This window comes from Phyllobates terribilis, unplaced genomic scaffold (assembly GCF_046119375.1).
Source record: "Phyllobates terribilis strain yellow unplaced genomic scaffold, ASM4611937v1 Scaffold_40__1_contigs__length_11209783, whole genome shotgun sequence".
Lineage (NCBI taxonomy): Eukaryota > Metazoa > Chordata > Amphibia > Anura > Dendrobatidae > Phyllobates > Phyllobates terribilis.
Window position 1 is genome coordinate 5,384,620 of NW_027362800.1, and position 19,261 is coordinate 5,403,880.

At 46.2% G+C, this 19,261-nt stretch overlaps 13 non-coding genes and 3 pseudogenes across 13 annotated transcripts; all 16 read right to left on the minus strand.

Moving 5' to 3' along the window:
• Window positions 1-30: 30 nt before the first annotated feature.
• On the minus strand, window positions 31-221 carry LOC141187934 (U2 spliceosomal RNA). The gene has a single exon (XR_012262073.1). It is a non-coding gene; the product is annotated as a U2 spliceosomal RNA (small nuclear RNA).
• Window positions 222-1,343: 1,122 nt separating this feature from the next.
• LOC141184489 (U2 spliceosomal RNA) lies at window positions 1,344-1,534 on the minus strand. The gene has a single exon (XR_012259239.1). It is a non-coding gene; the product is annotated as a U2 spliceosomal RNA (small nuclear RNA).
• Window positions 1,535-2,656: 1,122 nt separating this feature from the next.
• On the minus strand, window positions 2,657-2,847 carry LOC141187935 (U2 spliceosomal RNA). Its single transcript, XR_012262074.1, has one exon. It is a non-coding gene; the product is annotated as a U2 spliceosomal RNA (small nuclear RNA).
• Window positions 2,848-3,968: 1,121 nt separating this feature from the next.
• Window positions 3,969-4,159, minus strand: LOC141187936 (U2 spliceosomal RNA). Its single transcript, XR_012262075.1, has one exon. It is a non-coding gene; the product is annotated as a U2 spliceosomal RNA (small nuclear RNA).
• Window positions 4,160-5,282: 1,123 nt separating this feature from the next.
• On the minus strand, window positions 5,283-5,473 carry LOC141185378 (U2 spliceosomal RNA). The gene has a single exon (XR_012260046.1). It is a non-coding gene; the product is annotated as a U2 spliceosomal RNA (small nuclear RNA).
• A 1,123-nt stretch (window positions 5,474-6,596) lies between these two features.
• On the minus strand, window positions 6,597-6,787 carry LOC141184752 (U2 spliceosomal RNA). The gene has a single exon (XR_012259477.1). It is a non-coding gene; the product is annotated as a U2 spliceosomal RNA (small nuclear RNA).
• Window positions 6,788-7,907: 1,120 nt separating this feature from the next.
• Window positions 7,908-8,098, minus strand: LOC141187938 (U2 spliceosomal RNA). Its single transcript, XR_012262076.1, has one exon. It is a non-coding gene; the product is annotated as a U2 spliceosomal RNA (small nuclear RNA).
• A 1,120-nt stretch (window positions 8,099-9,218) lies between these two features.
• Window positions 9,219-9,409, minus strand: LOC141187939 (U2 spliceosomal RNA). The gene has a single exon (XR_012262077.1). It is a non-coding gene; the product is annotated as a U2 spliceosomal RNA (small nuclear RNA).
• A 1,116-nt stretch (window positions 9,410-10,525) lies between these two features.
• LOC141188547 (U2 spliceosomal RNA) lies at window positions 10,526-10,716 on the minus strand. The gene has a single exon (XR_012262631.1). It is a non-coding gene; the product is annotated as a U2 spliceosomal RNA (small nuclear RNA).
• A 1,121-nt stretch (window positions 10,717-11,837) lies between these two features.
• On the minus strand, window positions 11,838-12,019 carry LOC141185670 (U2 spliceosomal RNA). Its single transcript, XR_012260308.1, has one exon. It is a non-coding gene; the product is annotated as a U2 spliceosomal RNA (small nuclear RNA).
• Window positions 12,020-12,543: 524 nt separating this feature from the next.
• On the minus strand, window positions 12,544-12,685 carry LOC141186026 (U2 spliceosomal RNA; annotated as a pseudogene).
• A 1,117-nt stretch (window positions 12,686-13,802) lies between these two features.
• On the minus strand, window positions 13,803-13,984 carry LOC141185941 (U2 spliceosomal RNA). Its single transcript, XR_012260521.1, has one exon. It is a non-coding gene; the product is annotated as a U2 spliceosomal RNA (small nuclear RNA).
• Window positions 13,985-14,778: 794 nt separating this feature from the next.
• LOC141186303 (U2 spliceosomal RNA) lies at window positions 14,779-14,870 on the minus strand (annotated as a pseudogene).
• A 1,119-nt stretch (window positions 14,871-15,989) lies between these two features.
• On the minus strand, window positions 15,990-16,180 carry LOC141187941 (U2 spliceosomal RNA). The gene has a single exon (XR_012262079.1). It is a non-coding gene; the product is annotated as a U2 spliceosomal RNA (small nuclear RNA).
• A 1,121-nt stretch (window positions 16,181-17,301) lies between these two features.
• On the minus strand, window positions 17,302-17,483 carry LOC141185942 (U2 spliceosomal RNA). Its single transcript, XR_012260522.1, has one exon. It is a non-coding gene; the product is annotated as a U2 spliceosomal RNA (small nuclear RNA).
• A 794-nt stretch (window positions 17,484-18,277) lies between these two features.
• Window positions 18,278-18,369, minus strand: LOC141186305 (U2 spliceosomal RNA; annotated as a pseudogene).
• Between the last annotated feature and the right edge of the window lie 892 nt (window positions 18,370-19,261).

A 19,261-nucleotide genomic window follows, 5' to 3' on the forward strand; every position in this document is an offset into this window, starting at 1 on the left:
TTCTTTCTGATTTTAGAAACTGCATTAAAGAAGGGGTGCACCGGTCCTGGAGATACTGCAATACCAGGTCAATGCGTGGAGTGGACAGAGCAAGCTCTTTTTCCATCTCCCTGTTCTAAAAATCCATTTAATATATGGTCCCCAGATAGGGGACGTATCAGATATTAAACTGATAAGAACAGATACTACACTTGATCTTAGCCAAAAGGCCGAGAAGCGATAACCAGAATTGGTTTCCGACTACGGTGCCACCCAAGGATTCTGAAAAGTCCATTTGTGGAGATGGCCACCTGGACTCCCGTTAAGAAGACATGCTGTCAACCTCTAGATCCCTCACATGCCTGCACTTTTCGGCTTGCTGCTGCTGCAATCCACGCGTTTTAGATCTGCATAACTCCACCTCTTTTAGCACAGTACCCTCAACCCCCGGCTGTTCCCACCCGCCTCAACACCGTTGGAAGGGAGGAGAACCAATTAAGGCGGGGGGGGGGGGTGGAACGAGCAGCTGTCTACCCTTAGCAGGAGGGTTGCTGATTAATTACCTCTCCTGCTGCTGCTGCTGCTGGCTGTCCAGCAGCAGACTGAAGGTGGCTGCTGCTGTGCGAAGGTATATAAAGGCTCAGAGCCTATTATGACACGCGCAGCCAGCGTTCCATTGCCACATTCCGTCTACTGCAGGCGGGATACCTGGATGGCTGAATGTCACTGAGAAGCTCACAGAGACCGCCATAAGCAACAGTTTAAAAGAATGCCACAGACTAATCAACCAAACTTTTTGGGTTGGTTTCTCTTTTATAGTCTGCAGGCATTAAATGAAAGAAGTCAGTGTTCCAGCAGAGGGAGACAACGTTTCAGAAAAGGCATTGTAGCAAACCAAAAAAGAAATTTTAAGCGCAGCAGAGTAACCAGCTCACATACCTGTTAGCTCAGGTGAGTTTAAAAGGCTGCTGTTGATAACAAGGGCATTTGCTAAATAGATGGTGTGTGTGCAACAATATACTGAAAGGTCAATTATATTGTGCAGCTTATCTCACCACCTGTAGTTATTTAGGTGAAAGCTCCAAAATGCTTGCCTAATATGTCTGTTTATCCAAAAGGAAGTATAGAGGGAGAGCTAGATAGATAGCATTGCATTACATTACATTACATGGCAATGCAATGCACAGTTGCTGAAGTTGAACCAAAATGAGCTTGTCATCTGGCTTCTGCAACTTTTAACATGAAAAATCCAATGAGGAGAAGAAAAGCAAAGCCAAAGAGTCCATCCCAAAATCCGACAAACAAGCAAAATGAACAAAAAGCATTGAATTCAATTCTTTCTGATTTTAGAAACTGCATTAAAGAAGGGGTGCACCGGTCCTGGAGATACTGCAATACCAGGTCTATGCGTGGAGTGGACAGAGCAAGCTCTTTTTCCATCTCCTTGTTCTAAAAATCCATTTAATATATGGTCCCCAGATAGGGGACGTATCAGATATTAAACTGATAAGAACAGATACTACACTTGATCTTAGCCAAAAGGCCGAGAAGCGATAACCAGAATTGGTTTCCGACTACGGTGCCACCCAAGGATTCTGAAAAGTCCATTTGTGGAGATGGTCACCTGGACTTCCGTTAAGAAGACATGCTGTCAACCTCTAGATCCCTCACATGCCTGCACTTTTCGGCTTGCTGCTGCTGCAATCCACGCGTTTTAGATCTGCATAACTCCACCTCTTTTAGCACAGTACCCTCAACCCCCGGCTGTTCCCACCCGCCTCAACACCGTTGGAAGGGAGGAGAACCAATTAAGGCGGGGGGGGGGGGTGGAACGAGCAGCTGTCTACCCTTAGCAGGAGGGTTGCTGATTAATTACCTCTCCTGCTGCTGCTGCTGCTGGCTGTCCAGCAGCAGACTGAAGGTGGCTGCTGCTGTGCGAAGGTATATAAAGGCTCAGAGCCTATTATGACACGCGCAGGCAGCGTTCCATTGCCACATTCCGTCTACTGCAGGCGGGATACCTGGATGGCTGAATGTCACTGAGAAGCTCACAGAGACCGCCATAAGCAACAGTTTAAAAGAATGCCACAGACTAATCAACCAAACTTTTTGGGTTGGTTTCTCTTTTATAGTCTGCAGGCATTAAATGAAAGAAGTCAGTGTTCCAGCAGAGGGAGACAACGTTTCAGAAAAGGCATTGTAGCAAACCAAAAAAGAAATTTTAAGCGCAGCAGAGTAACCAGCTCACATACCTGTTAGCTCAGGTGAGTTTAAAAGGCTGCTGTTGATAACAAGGGCATTTGCTAAATAGATGGTGTGTGTGCAACAATATACTGAAAGGTCAATTATATTGTGCAGCTTATCTCACCACCTGTAGTTATTTAGGTGAAAGCTCCAAAATGCTTGCCTAATATGTCTGTTTATCCAAAAGGAAGTATAGAGGGAGAGCTAGATAGATAGCATTGCATTACATTACATTACATGGCAATGCAATGCACAGTTGCTGAAGTTGAACCAAAATGAGCTTGTCATCTGGCTTCTGCAACTTTTAACATGAAAAATCCAATGAGGAGAAGAAAAGCAAAGCCAAAGAGTCCATCCCAAAATCCGACAAACAAGCAAAATGAACAAAAAGCATTGAATTCAATTCTTTCTGATTTTAGAAACTGCATTAAAGAAGGGGTGCACCGGTCCTGGAGATACTGCAATACCAGGTCAATGCGTGGAGTGGACAGAGCAAGCTCTTTTTCCATCTCCCTGTTCTAAAAATCCATTTAATATATGGTCCCCAGATAGGGGACGTATCAGATATTAAACTGATAAGAACAGATACTACACTTGATCTTAGCCAAAAGGCCGAGAAGCGATAACCAGAATTGGTTTCCGACTACGGTGCCACCCAAGGATTCTGAAAAGTCCATTTGTGGAGATGGCCACCTGGACTCTCGTTAAGAAGACATGCTGTCAACCTCTAGATCCCTCACATGCCTGCACTTTTCGGCTTGCTGCTGCTGCAATCCACGCGTTTTAGATCTGCATAACTCCACCTCTTTTAGCACAGTACCCTCAACCCCCGGCTGTTCCCACCCGCCTCAACACCGTTGGAAGGGAGGAGAACCAATTAAGGCGGGGGGGGGGGTGGAACGAGCAGCTGTCTACCCTTAGCAGGAGGGTTGCTGATTAATTACCTCTCCTGCTGCTGCTGCTGCTGGCTGTCCAGCAGCAGACTGAAGGTGGCTGCTGCTGTGCGCAGGTATATAAAGGCTCAGAGCCTATTATGACACGCGCAGCCAGCGTTCCATTGCCACATTCCGTCTACTGCAGGCGGGATACCTGGATGGCTGAATGTCACTGAGAAGCTCACAGAGACCGCCATAAGCAACAGTTTAAAAGAATGCCACAGACTAATCAACCAAACTTTTTGGGTTGGTTTCTCTTTTATAGTCTGCAGGCATTAAATGAAAGAAGTCAGTGTTCCAGCAGAGGGAGACAACGTTTCAGAAAAGGCATTGTAGCAAACCAAAAAAGAAATTTTAAGCGCAGCAGAGTAACCAGCTCACATACCTGTTAGCTCAGGTGAGTTTAAAAGGCTGCTGTTGATAACAAGGGCATTTGCTAAATAGATGGTGTGTGTGCAACAATATACTGAAAGGTCAATTATATTGTGCAGCTTATCTCACCACCTGTAGTTATTTAGGTGAAAGCTCCAAAATGCTTGCCTAATATGTCTGTTTATCCAAAAGGAAGTATAGAGGGAGAGCTAGATAGATAGCATTGCATTACATTACATTACATGGCAATGCAATGCACAGTTGCTGAAGTTGAACCAAAATGAGCTTGTCATCTGGCTTCTGCAACTTTTAACATGAAAAATCCAATGAGGAGAAGAAAAGCAAAGCCAAAGAGTCCATCCCAAAATCCGACAAACAAGCAAAATGAACAAAAAGCATTGAATTCAATTCTTTCTGATTTTAGAAACTGCATTAAAGAAGGGGTGCACCGGTCCTGGAGATACTGCAATACCAGGTCAATGCGTGGAGTGGACAGAGCAAGCTCTTTTTCCATCTCCCTGTTCTAAAAATCCATTTAATATATGGTCCCCAGATAGGGGACGTATCAGATATTAAACTGATAAGAACAGATACTACACTTGATCTTAGCCAAAAGGCCGAGAAGCGATAACCAGAATTGGTTTCCGACTACGGTGCCACCCAAGGATTCTGAAAAGTCCATTTGTGGAGATGGCCACCTGGACTCCCGTTAAGAAGACATGCTGTCAACCTCTAGATCCCTCACATGCCTGCACTTTTCGGCTTGCTGCTGCTGCAATCCACGCGTTTTAGATCTGCATAACTCCACCTCTTTTAGCACAGTACCCTCAACCCCCGGCTGTTCCCACCCGCCTCAACACCGTTGGAAGGGAGGAGAACCAATTAAGGCGGGGGGGGGGGGGTGGAACGAGCAGCTGTCTACCCTTAGCAGGAGGGTTGCTGATTAATTACCTCTCCTGCTGCTGCTGCTGCTGGCTGTCCAGCAGCAGACTGAAGGTGGCTGCTGCTGTGCGCAGGTATATAAAGGCTCAGAGCCTATTATGACACGCGCAGCCAGCGTTCCATTGCCACATTCCGTCTACTGCAGGCGGGATACCTGGATGGCTGAATGTCACTGAGAAGCTCACAGAGACCGCCATAAGCAACAGTTTAAAAGAATGCCACAGACTAATCAACCAAACTTTTTGGGTTGGTTTCTCTTTTATAGTCTGCAGGCATTAAATGAAAGAAGTCAGTGTTCCAGCAGAGGGAGACAACGTTTCAGAAAAGGCATTGTAGCAAACCAAAAAAGAAATTTTAAGCGCAGCAGAGTAACCAGCTCACATACCTGTTAGCTCAGGTGAGTTTAAAAGGCTGCTGTTGATAACAAGGGCATTTGCTAAATAAATGGTGTGTGTGCAACAATATACTGAAAGGTCAATTATATTGTGCAGCTTATCTCACCACCTGTAGTTATTTAGGTGAAAGCTCCAAAATGCTTGCCTAATATGTCTGTTTATCCAAAAGGAAGTATAGAGGGAGAGCTAGATAGATAGCATTGCATTACATTACATTACATGGCAATGCAATGCACAGTTGCTGAAGTTGAACCAAAATGAGCTTGTCATCTGGCTTCTGCAACTTTTAACATGAAAAATCCAATGAGGAGAAGAAAAGCAAAGCCAAAGAGTCCATCCCAAAATCCGACAAACAAGCAAAATGAACAAAAAGCATTGAATTCAATTCTTTCTGATTTTAGAAACTGCATTAAAGAAGGGGTGCACCGGTCCTGGAGATACTGCAATACCAGGTCAATGCGTGGAGTGGACAGAGCAAGCTCTTTTTCCATCTCGCTGTTCTAAAAATCCATTTAATATATGGTCCCCAGATAGGGGACGTATCAGATATTAAACTGATAAGAACAGATACTACACTTGATCTTAGCCAAAAGGCCGAGAAGCGATAACCAGAATTGGTTTCCGACTACGGTGCCACCCAAGGATTCTGAAAAGTCCATTTGTGGAGATGGCCACCTGGACTCCCGTTAAGAAGACATGCTGTCAACCTCTAGATCCCTCACATGCCTGCACTTTTCGGCTTGCTGCTGCTGCAATCCACGCGTTTTAGATCTGCATAACTCCACCTCTTTTAGCACAGTACCCTCAACCCCCGGCTGTTCCCACCCGCCTCATCACCGTTGGAAGGGAGGAGAACCAATTAAGGCGGGGGAGGGGGGGTGGAACGAGCAGCTGTCTACCCTTAGCAGGAGGGTTGCTGATTAATTACCTCTCCTGCTGCTGCTGCTGCTGGCTGTCCAGCAGCAGACTGAAGGTGGCTGCTGCTGTGCGCAGGTATATAAAGGCTCAGAGCCTATTATGACACGCGCAGCCAGCGTTCCATTGCCACATTCCGTCTACTGCAGGCGGGATACCTGGATGGCTGAATGTCACTGAGAAGCTCACAGAGACCGCCATAAGCAACAGTTTAAAAGAATGCCACAGACTAATCAACCAAACTTTTTGGGTTGGTTTCTCTTTTATAGTCTGCAGGCATTAAATGAAAGAAGTCAGTGTTCCAGCAGAGGGAGACAACGTTTCAGAAAAGGCACTGTAGCAAACCAAAAAAGAAATTTTAAGCGCAGCAGAGTAACCAGCTCACATACCTGTTAGCTCAGGTGAGTTTAAAAGGCTGCTGTTGATAACAAGGGCATTTGCTAAATAGATGGTGTGTGTGCAACAATATACTGAAAGGTCAATTATATTGTGCAGCTTATCTCACCACCTGTAGTTATTTAGGTGAAAGCTCCAAAATGCTTGCCTAATATGTCTGTTTATCATAAAGGAAGTATAGAGGGAGAGCTAGATAGATAGCATTGCATTACATTACATTACATGGCAATGCAATGCACAGTTGCTGAAGTTGAACCAAAATGAGCTTGTCATCTGGCTTCTGCAACTTTTAACATGAAAAATCCAATGAGGAGAAGAAAAGCAAAGCCAAAGAGTCCATCCCAAAATCCGACAAACAAGCAAAATGAACAAAAAGCATTGAATTCAATTCTTTCTGATTTTAGAAACTGCATTAAAGAAGGGGTGCACCGGTCCTGGAGATACTGCAATACCGGGTCAATGCGTGGAGTGGACAGAGCAAGCTCTTTTTCCATCTCCCTGTTCTAAAAATCCATTTAATATATGGTCCCCAGATAGGGGACGTATCAGATATTAAACTGATAAGAACAGATACTACACTTGATCTTAGCCAAAAGGCCGAGAAGCGATAACCAGAATTGGTTTCCGACTACGGTGCCACCCAAGGATTCTGAAAAGTCCATTTGTGGAGATGGCCACCTGGACTCCCGTTAAGAAGACATGCTGTCAACCTCTAGATCCCTCACATGCCTGCACTTTTCGGCTTGCTGCTGCTGCAATCCACGCGTTTTAGATCTGCATAACTCCACCTCTTTTAGCACAGTACCCTCAACCCCCGGCTGTTCCCACCCGCCTCAACACCGTTGGAAGGGAGGAGAACCAATTAAGGCGGGGGGGGGGTGGAACGAGCAGCTGTCTACCCTTAGCAGGAGGGTTGCTGATTAATTACCTCTCCTGCTGCTGCTGCTGCTGGCTGTCCAGCAGCAGACTGAAGGTGGCTGCTGCTGTGCGCAGGTATATAAAGGCTCAGAGCCTATTATGACACGCGCAGCCAGCGTTCCATTGCCACATTCCGTCTACTGCAGGCGGGATACCTGGATGGCTGAATGTCACTGAGAAGCTCACAGAGACCGCCATAAGCAACAGTTTAAAAGAATGCCACAGACTAATCAACCAAACTTTTTGGGTTGGTTTCTCTTTTATAGTCTGCAGGCATTAAATGAAAGAAGTCAGTGTTCCAGCAGAGGGAGACAACGTTTCAGAAAAGGCATTGTAGCAAACCAAAAAAGAAATTTTAAGCGCAGCAGAGTAACCAGCTCACATACCTGTTAGCTCAGGTGAGTTTAAAAGGCTGCTGTTGATAACAAGGGCATTTGCTAAATAGATGGTGTGTGTGCAACAATATACTGAAAGGTCAATTATATTGTGCAGCTTATCTCACCACCTGTAGTTATTTAGGTGAAAGCTCCAAAATGCTTGCCTAATATGTCTGTTTATCCAAAAGGAAGTATAGAGGGAGAGCTAGATAGATAGCATTGCATTACATTACATTACATGGCAATGCAATGCACAGTTGCTGAAGTTGAACCAAAATGAGCTTGTCATCTGGCTTCTGCAACTTTTAACATGAAAAATCCAATGAGGAGAAGAAAAGCAAAGCCAAAGAGTCCATCCCAAAATCCGACAAACAAGCAAAATGAACAAAAAGCATTGAATTCAATTCTTTCTGATTTTAGAAACTGCATTAAAGAAGGGGTGCACCGGTCCTGGAGATACTGCAATACCAGGTCAATGCGTGGAGTGGACAGAGCAAGCTCTTTTTCCATCTCCCTGTTCTAAAAATCCATTTAATATATGGTCCCCAGATAGGGGACGTATCAGATATTAAACTGATAAGAACAGATACTACACTTGATCTTAGCCAAAAGGCCGAGAAGCGATAACCAGAATTGGTTTCCGACTACGGTGCCACCCAAGGATTCTGAAAAGTCCATTTGTGGAGATGGCCACCTGGACTCCCGTTAAAAAGACATGCTGTCAACCTCTAGATCCCTCACATGCCTGCACTTTTCGGCTTGCTGCTGCTGCAATCCACGCGTTTTAGATCTGCATAACTCCACCTCTTTTAGCACAGTACCCTCAACCCCCGGCTGTTCCCACCCGCCTCAACACCGTTGGAAGGGAGGAGAACCAATTAAGGCGGGGGGGGGGTGGAACGAGCAGCTGTCTACCCTTAGCAGGAGGGTTGCTGATTAATTACCTCTCCTGCTGCTGCTGCTGCTGGCTGTCCAGCAGCAGACTGAAGGTGGCTGCTGCTGTGCGCAGGTATATAAAGGCTCAGAGCCTATTATGACACGCGCAGCCAGCGTTCCATTGCCACATTCCGTCTACTGCAGGCGGGATACCTGGATGGCTGAATGTCACTGAGAAGCTCACAGAGACCGCCATAAGCAACAGTTTAAAAGAATGCCACAGACTAATCAACCAAACTTTTTGGGTTGGTTTCTCTTTTATAGTCTGCAGGCATTAAATGAAAGAAGTCAGTGTTCCAGCAGAGGGAGACAACGTTTCAGAAAAGGCATTGTAGCAAACCAAAAAAGAAATTTTAAGCGCAGCAGAGTAACCAGCTCACATACCTGTTAGCTCATTTGAGTTTAAAAGGCTGCTGTTGATAACAAGGGCATTTGCTAAATAGATGTTGTGTGTGCAACAATATACTGAAAGGTCAATTATATTGTGCAGCTTATCTCACCACCTGTAGTTATTTAGGTGAAAGCTCCAAAATGCTTGCCTAATATGTCTGTTTATCCAAAAGGAAGTATAGAGGGAGAGCTAGATAGATAGCATTGCATTACATTACATTACATGGCAATGCAATGCACAGTTGCTGAAGTTGAACCAAAATGAGCTTGTCATCTGGCTTCTGCAACTTTTAACATGAAAAATCCAATGAGGAGAAGAAAAGCAAAGCCAAAGAGTCCATCCCAAAATCCGACAAACAAGCAAAATGAACAAAAAGCATTGAATTCAATTCTTTCTGATTTTAGAAACTGCATTAAAGAAGGGGTGCACCGGTCCTGGAGATACTGCAATACCAGGTCAATGCGTGGAGTGGACAGAGCAAGCTCTTTTTCCATCTCCCTGTTCTAAAAATCCATTTAATATATGGTCCCCAGATAGGGGACGTATCAGATATTAAACTGATAAGAACAGATACTACACTTGATCTTAGCCAAAAGGCCGAGAAGCGATAACCAGAATTGGTTTCCGACTACGGTGCCACCCAAGGATTCTGAAAAGTCCATTTGTGGAGATGGCCACCTGGACTCCCGTTAAGAAGACATGCTGTCAACCTCTAGATCCCTCACATGCCTGCACTTTTCGGCTTGCTGCTGCTGCAATCCACGCGTTTTAGATCTGCATAACTCCACCTCTTTTAGCACAGTACCCTCAACCCCCGGCTGTTCCCACCCGCCTCAACACCGTTGGAAGGGAGGAGAACCAATTAAGGCGGGGGGGGGTGGAACGAGCAGCTGTCTACCCTTAGCAGGAGGGTTGCTGATTAATTACCTCTCCTGCTGCTGCTGCTGGCTGTCCAGCAGCAGACTGAAGGTGGCTGCTGCTGTGCGCAGGTATATAAAGGCTCAGAGCCTATTATGACACGCACAGCCAGCGTTCCATTGCCACATTCCGTCTACTGCAGGCGGGAAACCTGGATGGCTGAATGTCACTGAGAAGCTCACAGAGACCGCCATAAGCAACAGTTTAAAAGAATGCCACAGACTAATCAACCAAACTTTTTGGGTTGGTTTCTCTTTTATAGTCTGCAGGCATTAAATGAAAGAAGTCAGTGTTCCAGCAGAGGGAGACAACGTTTCAGAAAAGGCATTGTAGCAAACCAAAAAAGAAATTTTAAGCGCAGCAGAGTAACCAGCTCACATACCTGTTAGCTCAGGTGAGTTTAAAAGGCTGCTGTTGATAACAAGGGCATTTGCTAAATAGATGGTGTGTGTGCAACAATATACTGAAAGGTCAATTATATTGTGCAGCTTATCTCACCACCTGTAGTTATTTAGGTGGAAGCTCCAAAATGCTTGCCTAATATGTCTGTTTATCCAAAAGGAAGTATAGAGGGAGAGCTAGATAGATAGCATTGCATTACATTACATTACATGGCAATGCAATGCACAGTTGCTGAAGTTGAACCAAAATGAGCTTGTCATCTGGCTTCTGCAACTTTTAACATGAAAAATCCAATGAGGAGAAGAAAAGCAAAGCCAAAGAGTCCATCCCAAAATCCGACAAACAAGCAAAATGAACAAAAAGCATTGAATTCAATTCTTTCTGATTTTAGAAACTGCATTAAAGAAGGGGTGCACCGGTCCTGGAGATACTGCAATACCAGGTCAATGCGTGGAGTGGACAGAGCAAGCTCTTTTTCCATCTCCCTGTTCTAAAAATAAATTTAATATATGGTCCCCAGATAGGGGACGTATCAGATATTAAACTGATAAGAACAGATACTACACTTGATCTTAGCCAAAAGGCCGAGAAGCGATAACCAGAATTGGTTTCCGACTACGGTGCCACCCAAGGATTCTGAAAAGTCCATTTGTGGAGATGGCCACCTGGACTCCCGCTAAGAAGACATGCTGTCAACCTCTAGATCCCTCACATGCCTGCACTTTTCGGCTTGCTGCTGCTGCAATCCACGCGTTTTAGATCTGCATAACTCCACCTCTTTTAGCACAGTACCCTCAACCCCCGGCTGTTCCCACCCGCCTCAACACCGTTGGAAGGGAGGAGGACCAATTAAGGCGGGGGGGGGGGTGGAACGAGCAGCTGTCTACCCTTAGCAGGAGGGTTGCTGATTAATTACCTCTCCTGCTGCTGCTGCTGCTGGCTGTCCAGCAGCAGACTGAAGGTGGCTGCTGCTGTGCGCAGGTATATAAAGGCTCAGAGCCTATTATGACACGCGCAGCCAGCGTTCCATTGCCACATTCCGTCTACTGCAGGCGGGATACCTGGATGGCTGAATGTCACTGAGAAGCTCACAGAGACCGCCATAAGCAACAGTTTAAAAGAATGCCACAGACTAATCAACCAAACTTTTTGGGTTGGTTTCTCTTTTATAGTCTGCAGGCATTAAATGAAAGAAGTCAGTGTTCCAGCAGAGGGAGACAACGTTTCAGAAAAGGCATTGTAGCAAACCAAACAAGAAATTTTAAGCGCAGCAGAGTAACCAGCTCACATACCTGTTAGCTCAGGTGAGTTTAAAAGGCTGCTGTTGATAACAAGGGCATTTGCTAAATAGATGGTGTGTGTGCAACAATATACTGAAAGGTCAATTATATTGTGCAGCTTATCTCACCACCTGTAGTTATTTAGGTGAAAGCTCCAAAATGCTTGCCTAATATGTCTGTTTATCCAAAAGGAAGTATAGAGGGTGAGCTAGATAGATAGCATTGCATTACATTACATTACATGGCAATGCAATGCACAGTTGCTGAAGTTGAACCAAAATGAGCTTGTCATCTGGCTTCTGCAACTTTTAACATGAAAAATCCAATGAGGAGAAGAAAAGCAAAGCCAAAGAGTCCATCCCAAAATCCGACAAACAAGCAAAATGAACAAAAAGCATTGAATTCAATTCTTTCTGATTTTAGAAACTGCATTAAAGAAGGGGTGCACCGGTCCTGGAGATACTGCAATACCAGGTCAATGCGTGGAGTGGACAGAGCAAGCTCTTTTTCCATCTCCCTGTTCTAAAAATCCATTTAATATATGGTCCCCAGGTAGGGGACGTATCAGATATTAAACTGATAAGAACAGATTTTTTGATTGAAGCTGCATCCAAGGCACTGAAAAATGTGACCGAAGTCACACCAAAACAGCGCACGAGGCGAGGATTCATGTGGACCCTTCCCGGAGGAGAGGGTCCCCAATAAACCATCCCCATCCCTCCGAGCCAGAAGGCCACAGCGAGGGTCAGGGATCTCCGATGCTCTCCCTAGCCGAAGCCGGAGAAGAGCCGTTTTCGTGCTCCCAGCTTCCATCTAGGCTGCCACCCTAGTGGAGCTGGAGCCTGTGTTGGTTTCTCAGCCCAAAGCTGACCGGACCTCCGACCGGGTTTATAAAAATTCCCCTTCCTAGCCCGGAGGCCAGGAATAGGGGGGGTTGCTCAGAAAGTATGATTGGCAAAGGTGCGGCGTGCTACGAAGCCAAGTCTTTCTGGGGTTCCCAGTCCCAGTAAGCTTGGACTCCCACCAGGGCGCCTACTCCTGGGGCACATTGCTCCAAAGCACTCACACTTACCCAGCCTAGTGACTTCGATCCTGGAGGGCCATGTTTTCCATCAGATAACTCTATGAGCCACCTGGCGTACTAACAAGTGCACCAAACCAGTGTGTAATATGCATCAATTTACTAGGGCAGCCCAAGGACAAACTGCCTTTTCAAAAGATACTACACTTGATCTTAGCCAAACAGATACTACACTTGATCTTAGCCAAAAGGCCGAGAAGCGATAACCAGAATTGGTTTCCGACTACGGTGCCACCCAAGGATTCTGAAAAGTCCATTTGTGGAGATGGCCACCTGGACTCCCGTTAAGAAGACATGCTGTCAACCTCTAGATCCCTCACATGCCTGCACTTTTCGGCTTGCTGCTGCTGCAATCCACGCGTTTTAGATCTGCATAACTCCACCTCTTTTAGCACAGTACCCTCAACCCCCGGCTGTTCCCACCCGCCTCAACACCGTTGGAAGGGAGGAGAACCAATTAAGGCGGGGGGGGGGTGGAACGAGCAGCTGTCTACCCTTAGCAGGAGGGTTGCTGATTAATTACCTCTCCTGCTGCTGCTGCTGGCTGTCCAGCAGCAGACTGAAGGTGGCTGCTGCTGTGCGCAGGTATATAAAGGCTCAGAGCCTATTATGACACGCGCAGCCAGCGTTCCATTGCCACATTCCGTCTACTGCAGGCGGGATACCTGGATGGCTGAATGTCACTGAGAAGCTCACAGAGACCGCCATAAGCAACAGTTTAAAAGAATGCCACAGACTAATCAACCAAACTTTTTGGGTTGGTTTCTCTTTTATAGTCTGCAGGCATTAAATGAAAGAAGTCAGTGTTCCAGCAGAGGGAGACAACGTTTCAGAAAAGGCATTGTAGCAAACCAAAAAAGAAATTTTAAGCGCAGCAGAGTAACCAGCTCACATACCTGTTAGCTCAGGTGAGTTTAAAAGGCTGCTGTTGATAACAAGGGCATTTGCTAAATAGATGGTGTGTGTGCAACAATATACTGAAAGGTCAATTATATTGTGCAGCTTATCTCACCACCTGTAGTTATTTAGGTGAAAGCTCCAAAATGCTTGCCTAATATGTCTGTTTATCCAAAAGGAAGTATAGAGGGAGAGCTAGATAGATAGCATTGCATTACATTACATTACATGGCAATGCAATGCACAGTTGCTGAAGTTGAACCAAAATGAGCTTGTCATCTGGCTTCTGCAACTTTTAACATGAAAAATCCAATGAGGAGAAGAAAAGCAAAGCCAAAGAGTCCATCCCAAAATCCGACAAACAAGCAAAATGAACAAAAAGCATTGAATTCAATTCTTTCTGATTTTAGAAACTGCATTAAAGAAGGGGTGCACCGGTCCTGGAGATACTGCAATACCAGGTCAATGCGTGGAGTGGACAGAGCAAGCTCTTTTTCCATCTCCCTGTTCTAAAAATCCATTTAATATATGGTCCCCAGATAGGGGACGTATCAGATATTAAACTGATAAGAACAGATTTTTTTTTTTTTTTTTCGAAAGCCCGAATTCGTGTACAAAACCCGAGTGCGCTTAAAAAAGTGACAAGTGCCACAAAAAAAGTGCACTAGGATGCTGGTCTTCTTGAAACCCTCTCCAAAAGGAGAAGGGTCCCCCAAACCATTCCCCGTCCCTCCGAGCCAAAAGGCCACAGCGAGGAACAGGGACAAAAAGCCACCTCCAGCCGAAGCCAGAGGCGACCCAATCTTACCCCCAGCACCTGCCCGAGTTCTCACCCGAGCAAGGCACTGGGAGCCAAAGACTGTGCTCCCCTCCCGGAAGAGGGGAGCCAACAACGCTCTCCTCCCAAAAGAGGAGAGCCAGGGGGGATCAGGGGGGAGCGGAACCTGATGGCCACACACTCCCCCCCTAGACCTGCCAAGAGAGGAACCCGTAAGGGAACCGCATCCCGACAAAATCCTAGTAGGACGTGACACACATGAATAAGTGGACACACAGTGACAAAGAAATTAAATAAATAATGAAGGTTTCACAGTATAATACTGCCCGGACCTTCGACCGGGAATTGAAAAATTCCCCATCCTAAGGCCAGAAGGCCCGGAATAAGGGTGTGTGCGAAGAAAGAAAATTTGAAGTGCTTGTGCAAATGTGCCATAAGCTCAAGTGGGGTTCCCAATCCCAGTGAGTTAAGGCACCCCAGGGTCACCACTCCTGGGGCACTTCACACTTCGGGCTTTCGATCTTCCCCGGCCCAATGGCGTCGATCCTGGGGGGCCATGCTTTCCACCAGATGACTATATTAGCCACCTGGCGTACTAACAAGCGCCTAAACCCCAGTGTGCATAATGTATCAATCTACTAGGGCGGCCAACATCCAAAACCGCCTTTTCGAAAGATACTACACTTGATCTTAGCCAAAAGGCCGAGAAGCAATAACCAGAATTGGTTTCCGACTACGGTGCCACCCAAGGATTCTGAAAAGTCCATTTGTGGAGATGGCCACCTGGACTCCCGTTAAGAAGACATGCTGTCAACCTCTAGATCCCTCACATGCCTGCACTTTTCGGCTTGCTGCTGCTGCAATCCACGCGTTTTAGATCTGCATAACTCCACCTCTTTTAGCACAGTACCCTCAACCCCCGGCTGTTCCCACCCGCCTCAACACCGTTGGAAGGGAGGAGAACCAATTAAGGCGGGGGGGGGTGGAACGAGCAGCTGTCTACCCTTAGCAGGAGGGTTGCTGATTAATTACCTCTCCTGCTGCTGCTGCTGCTGGCTGTCCAGCAGCAGACTGAAGGTGGCTGCTGCTGTGCGCAGGTATATAAAGGCTCAGAGCCTATTATGACACGCGCAGCCAGCGTTCCATTGCCACATTCCGTCTACTGCAGGCGGGATACCTGGATGGCTGAATGTCACTGAGAAGCTCACAGAGACCGCCATAAGCAACAGTTTAAAAGAATGCCACAGACTAATCAACCAAACTTTTTGGGTTGGTTTCTCTTTTATAGTCTGCAGGCATTAAATGAAAGAAGTCAGTGTTCCAGCAGAGGGAGACAACGTTTCAGAAAAGGCATTGTAGCAAACCAAAAAAGAAATTTTAAGCGCAGCAGAGTAACCAGCTCACATACCTGTTAGCTCAGGTGAGTTTAAAAGGCTGCTTTTGATAACAAGGGCATTTGCTAAATAGATGGTGTGTGTGCAACAATATACTGAAAGGTCAATTATATTGTGCAGCTTATCTCACCACCTGTAGTTATTTAGGTGAAAGCTCCAAAATGCTTGCCTAATATGTCTGTTTATCCAAAAGGAAGTATAGAGGGAGAGCTAGATAGATAGCATTGCATTACATTAGATTACATGGCAATGCAATGCACAGTTGCTGAAGTTGAACCAAAATGAGCTTGTCATCTGGCTTCTGCAACTTTTAACATGAAAAATCCAATGAGGAGAAGAAAAGCAAAGCCAAAGAGTCCATCCCAAAATCCGACAAACAAGCAAAATGAACAAAAAGCATTGAATTCAATTCTTTCTGATTTTAGAAACTGCATTAAAGAAGGGGTGCACCGGTCCTGGAGATACTGCAATACCAGGTCAATGCGTGGAGTGGACAGAGCAAGCTCTTTTTCCATCTCCCTGTTCTAAAAATCCATTTAATATATGGTCCCCAGATAGGGGACGTATCAGATATTAAACTGATAAGAACAGATACTACACTTGATCTTAGCCAAAAGGCCGAGAAGCGATAACCAGAATTGGTTTCCGACTACGGTGCCACCCAAGGATTCTGAAAAGTCCATTTGTGGAGATGGCCACCTGGACTCCCGTTAAGAAGACATGCTGTCAACCTCTAGATCCCTCACATGCCTGCACTTTTCGGCTTGCTGCTGCTGCAATCCACGCGTTTTAGATCTGCATAACTCCACCTCTTTTAGCACAGTACCCTCAACCCCCGGCTGTTCCCACCCGCCTCAACACCGTTGGAAGGGAGGAGAACCAATTAAGGCGGGGGGGGGGGTGGAACGAGCAGCTGTCTACCCTTAGCAGGAGGGTTGCTGATTAATTACCTCTCCTGCTGCTGCTGCTGCTGGCTGTCCAGCAGCAGACTGAAGGTGGCTGCTGCTGTGCGCAGGTATATAAAGGCTCAGAGCCTATTATGACACGCGCAGCCAGCGTTCCATTGCCACATTCCGTCTACTGCAGGCGGGATACCTGGATGGCTGAATGTCACTGAGAAGCTCACAGAGACCGCCATAAGCAACAGTTTAAAAGAAAGCCACAGACTAATCAACCAAACTTTTTGGGTTGGTTTCTCTTTCATAGTCTGCAGGCATTAAATGAAAGAAGTCAGTGTTCCAGCAGAGGGAGACAACGTTTCAGAAAAGGCATTGTAGCAAACCAAAAAAGAAATTTTAAGCGCAGCAGAGTAACCGGCTCACATACCTGTTAGCTCAGGTGAGTTTAAAAGGCTGCTGTTGATAACAAGGGCATTTGCTAAATAGATGGTGTGTGTGCAACAATATACTGAAAGGTCAATTATATTGTGCAGCTTATCTCACCACCTGTAGTTATTTAGGTGAAAGCTCCAAAATGCTTGCCTAATATGTCTGTTTATCCAAAAGGAAGTATAGAGGGAGAGCTAGATAGATAGCATTGCATTACATTACATTACATGGCAATGCAATGCACAGTTGCTGAAGTTGAACCAAAATGAGCTTGTCATCTGGCTTCTGCAACTTTTAACATGAAAAATCCAATGAGGAGAAGAAAAGCAAAGCCAAAGAGTCCATCCCAAAATCCGACAAACAAGCAAAATGAGCAAAAAGCATTGAATTCAATTCTTTCTGATTTTAGAAACTGCATTAAAGAAGGGGTGCACCGGTCCTGGAGATACTGCAATACCAGGTCAATGCGTGGAGTGGACAGAGCAAGCTCTTTTTCCATCTCCCTGTTCTAAAAATCCATTTAATATATGGTCCCCAGATAGGGGACGTATCAGATATTAAACTGATAAGAACAGATTTTTTTTTTTTTTTTTCGAAAGCCCGAATTCGTGTACAAAACCCGAGTGCGCTTAAAAAAGTGACAAGTGCCACAAAAAAAGTGCACTAGGATGCTGGTCTTCTTGAAACCCTCTCCAAAAGGAGAAGGGTCCCCCAAACCATTCCCCGTCCCTCCGAGCCAAAAGGCCACAGCGAGGAACAGGGACAAAAAGCCACCTCCAGCTGAAGCCAGAGGCGACCCAATCTTACCCCCAGCACCTGCCCGAGTTCTCACCCGAGCAAGGCACTGGGAGCCAAAGACTGTGCTCCCCTCCCGGAAGAGGGGAGCCAACAACGCTCTCCTCCCAAAAGAGGAGAGCCAGGGGGGTTCAGGGGGGAGCGGAACCTGATGGCCACACACTCCCCCCCTAGACCTGCCAAGAGAGGAACCCGTAAGGGAACCGCATCCCGACAAAATCCTAGTAGGACGTGACACACATGAATAAGTGGACACACAGTGACAAAGAAATTAAATAAATAGTGAAGGTTTCACAGTATAATACTGCCCGGACCTTCGACCGGGAATTGAAAAATTCCCCATCCTAAGGCCAGAAGGCCCGGAATAAGGGTGTGTGCGAAGAAAGAAAATTTGAAGTGCTTGTGCAAATGTGCCATAAGCTCAAGTGGGGTTCCCAATCCCAGTGAGTTAAGGCACCCCAGGGTCACCACTCCTGGGGCACTTCACACTTCGGGCTTTCGATCTTCCCCGGCCCAATGGCGTCGATCCTGGGGGGCCATGCTTTCCACCAGATGACTATATTAGCCACCTGGCGTACTAACAAGCGCCTAAACCCCAGTGTGCATAATGTATCAATCTACTAGGGCGGCCAACATCCAAAACCGCCTTTTCGAAAGATACTACACTTGATCTTAGCCAAAAGGCCGAGAAGCAATAACCAGAATTGGTTTCCGACTACGGTGCCACCCAAGGATTCTGAAAAGTCCATTTGTGGAGATGGCCACCTGGACTCCCGTTAAGAAGACATGCTGTCAACCTCTAGATCCCTCACATGCCTGCACTTTTCGGCTTGCTGCTGCTGCAATCCACGCGTTTTAGATCTGCATAACTCCACCTCTTTTAGCACAGTACCCTCAACCCCCGGCTGTTCCCACCCGCCTCAACACCGTTGGAAGGGAGGAGAACCAATTAAGGCGGGGGGGGTGGAACGAGCAGCTGTCTACCCTTAGCAGGAGGGTTGCTGATTAATTACCTCTCCTGCTGCTGCTGCTGCTGGCTGTCCAGCAGCAGACTGAAGGTGGCTGCTGCTGTGCGCAGGTATATAAAGGCTCAGAGCCTATTATGACACGCGCAGCCAGCGTTCCATTGCCACATTCCGTCTACTGCAGGCGGGATACCTGGATGGCTGAATGTCACTGAGAAGCTCACAGAGACCGCCATAAGCAACAGTTTAAAAGAATGCCACAGACTAATCAACTAAACTTTTTGGGTTGGTTTCTCTTTTATAGTCTGCAGGCATTAAATGAAAGAAGTCAGTGTTCCAGCAGAGGGAGACAACGTTTCAGAAAAGGCATTGTAGCAAACCAAAAAAGAAATTTTAAGCGCAGCAGAGTAACCAGCTCACATACCTGTTAGCTCAGGTGAGTTTAAAAGGCTGCTGTTGATAACAAGGGCATTTGCTAAATAGATGGTGTGTGTGCAACAATATACTGAAAGGTCAATTATATTGTGCAGCTTATCTCACCACCTGTAGTTATTTAGGTGAAAGCTCCAAAATGCTTGCCTAATATGTCTGTTTATCCAAAAGGAAGTATAGAGGGAGAGCTA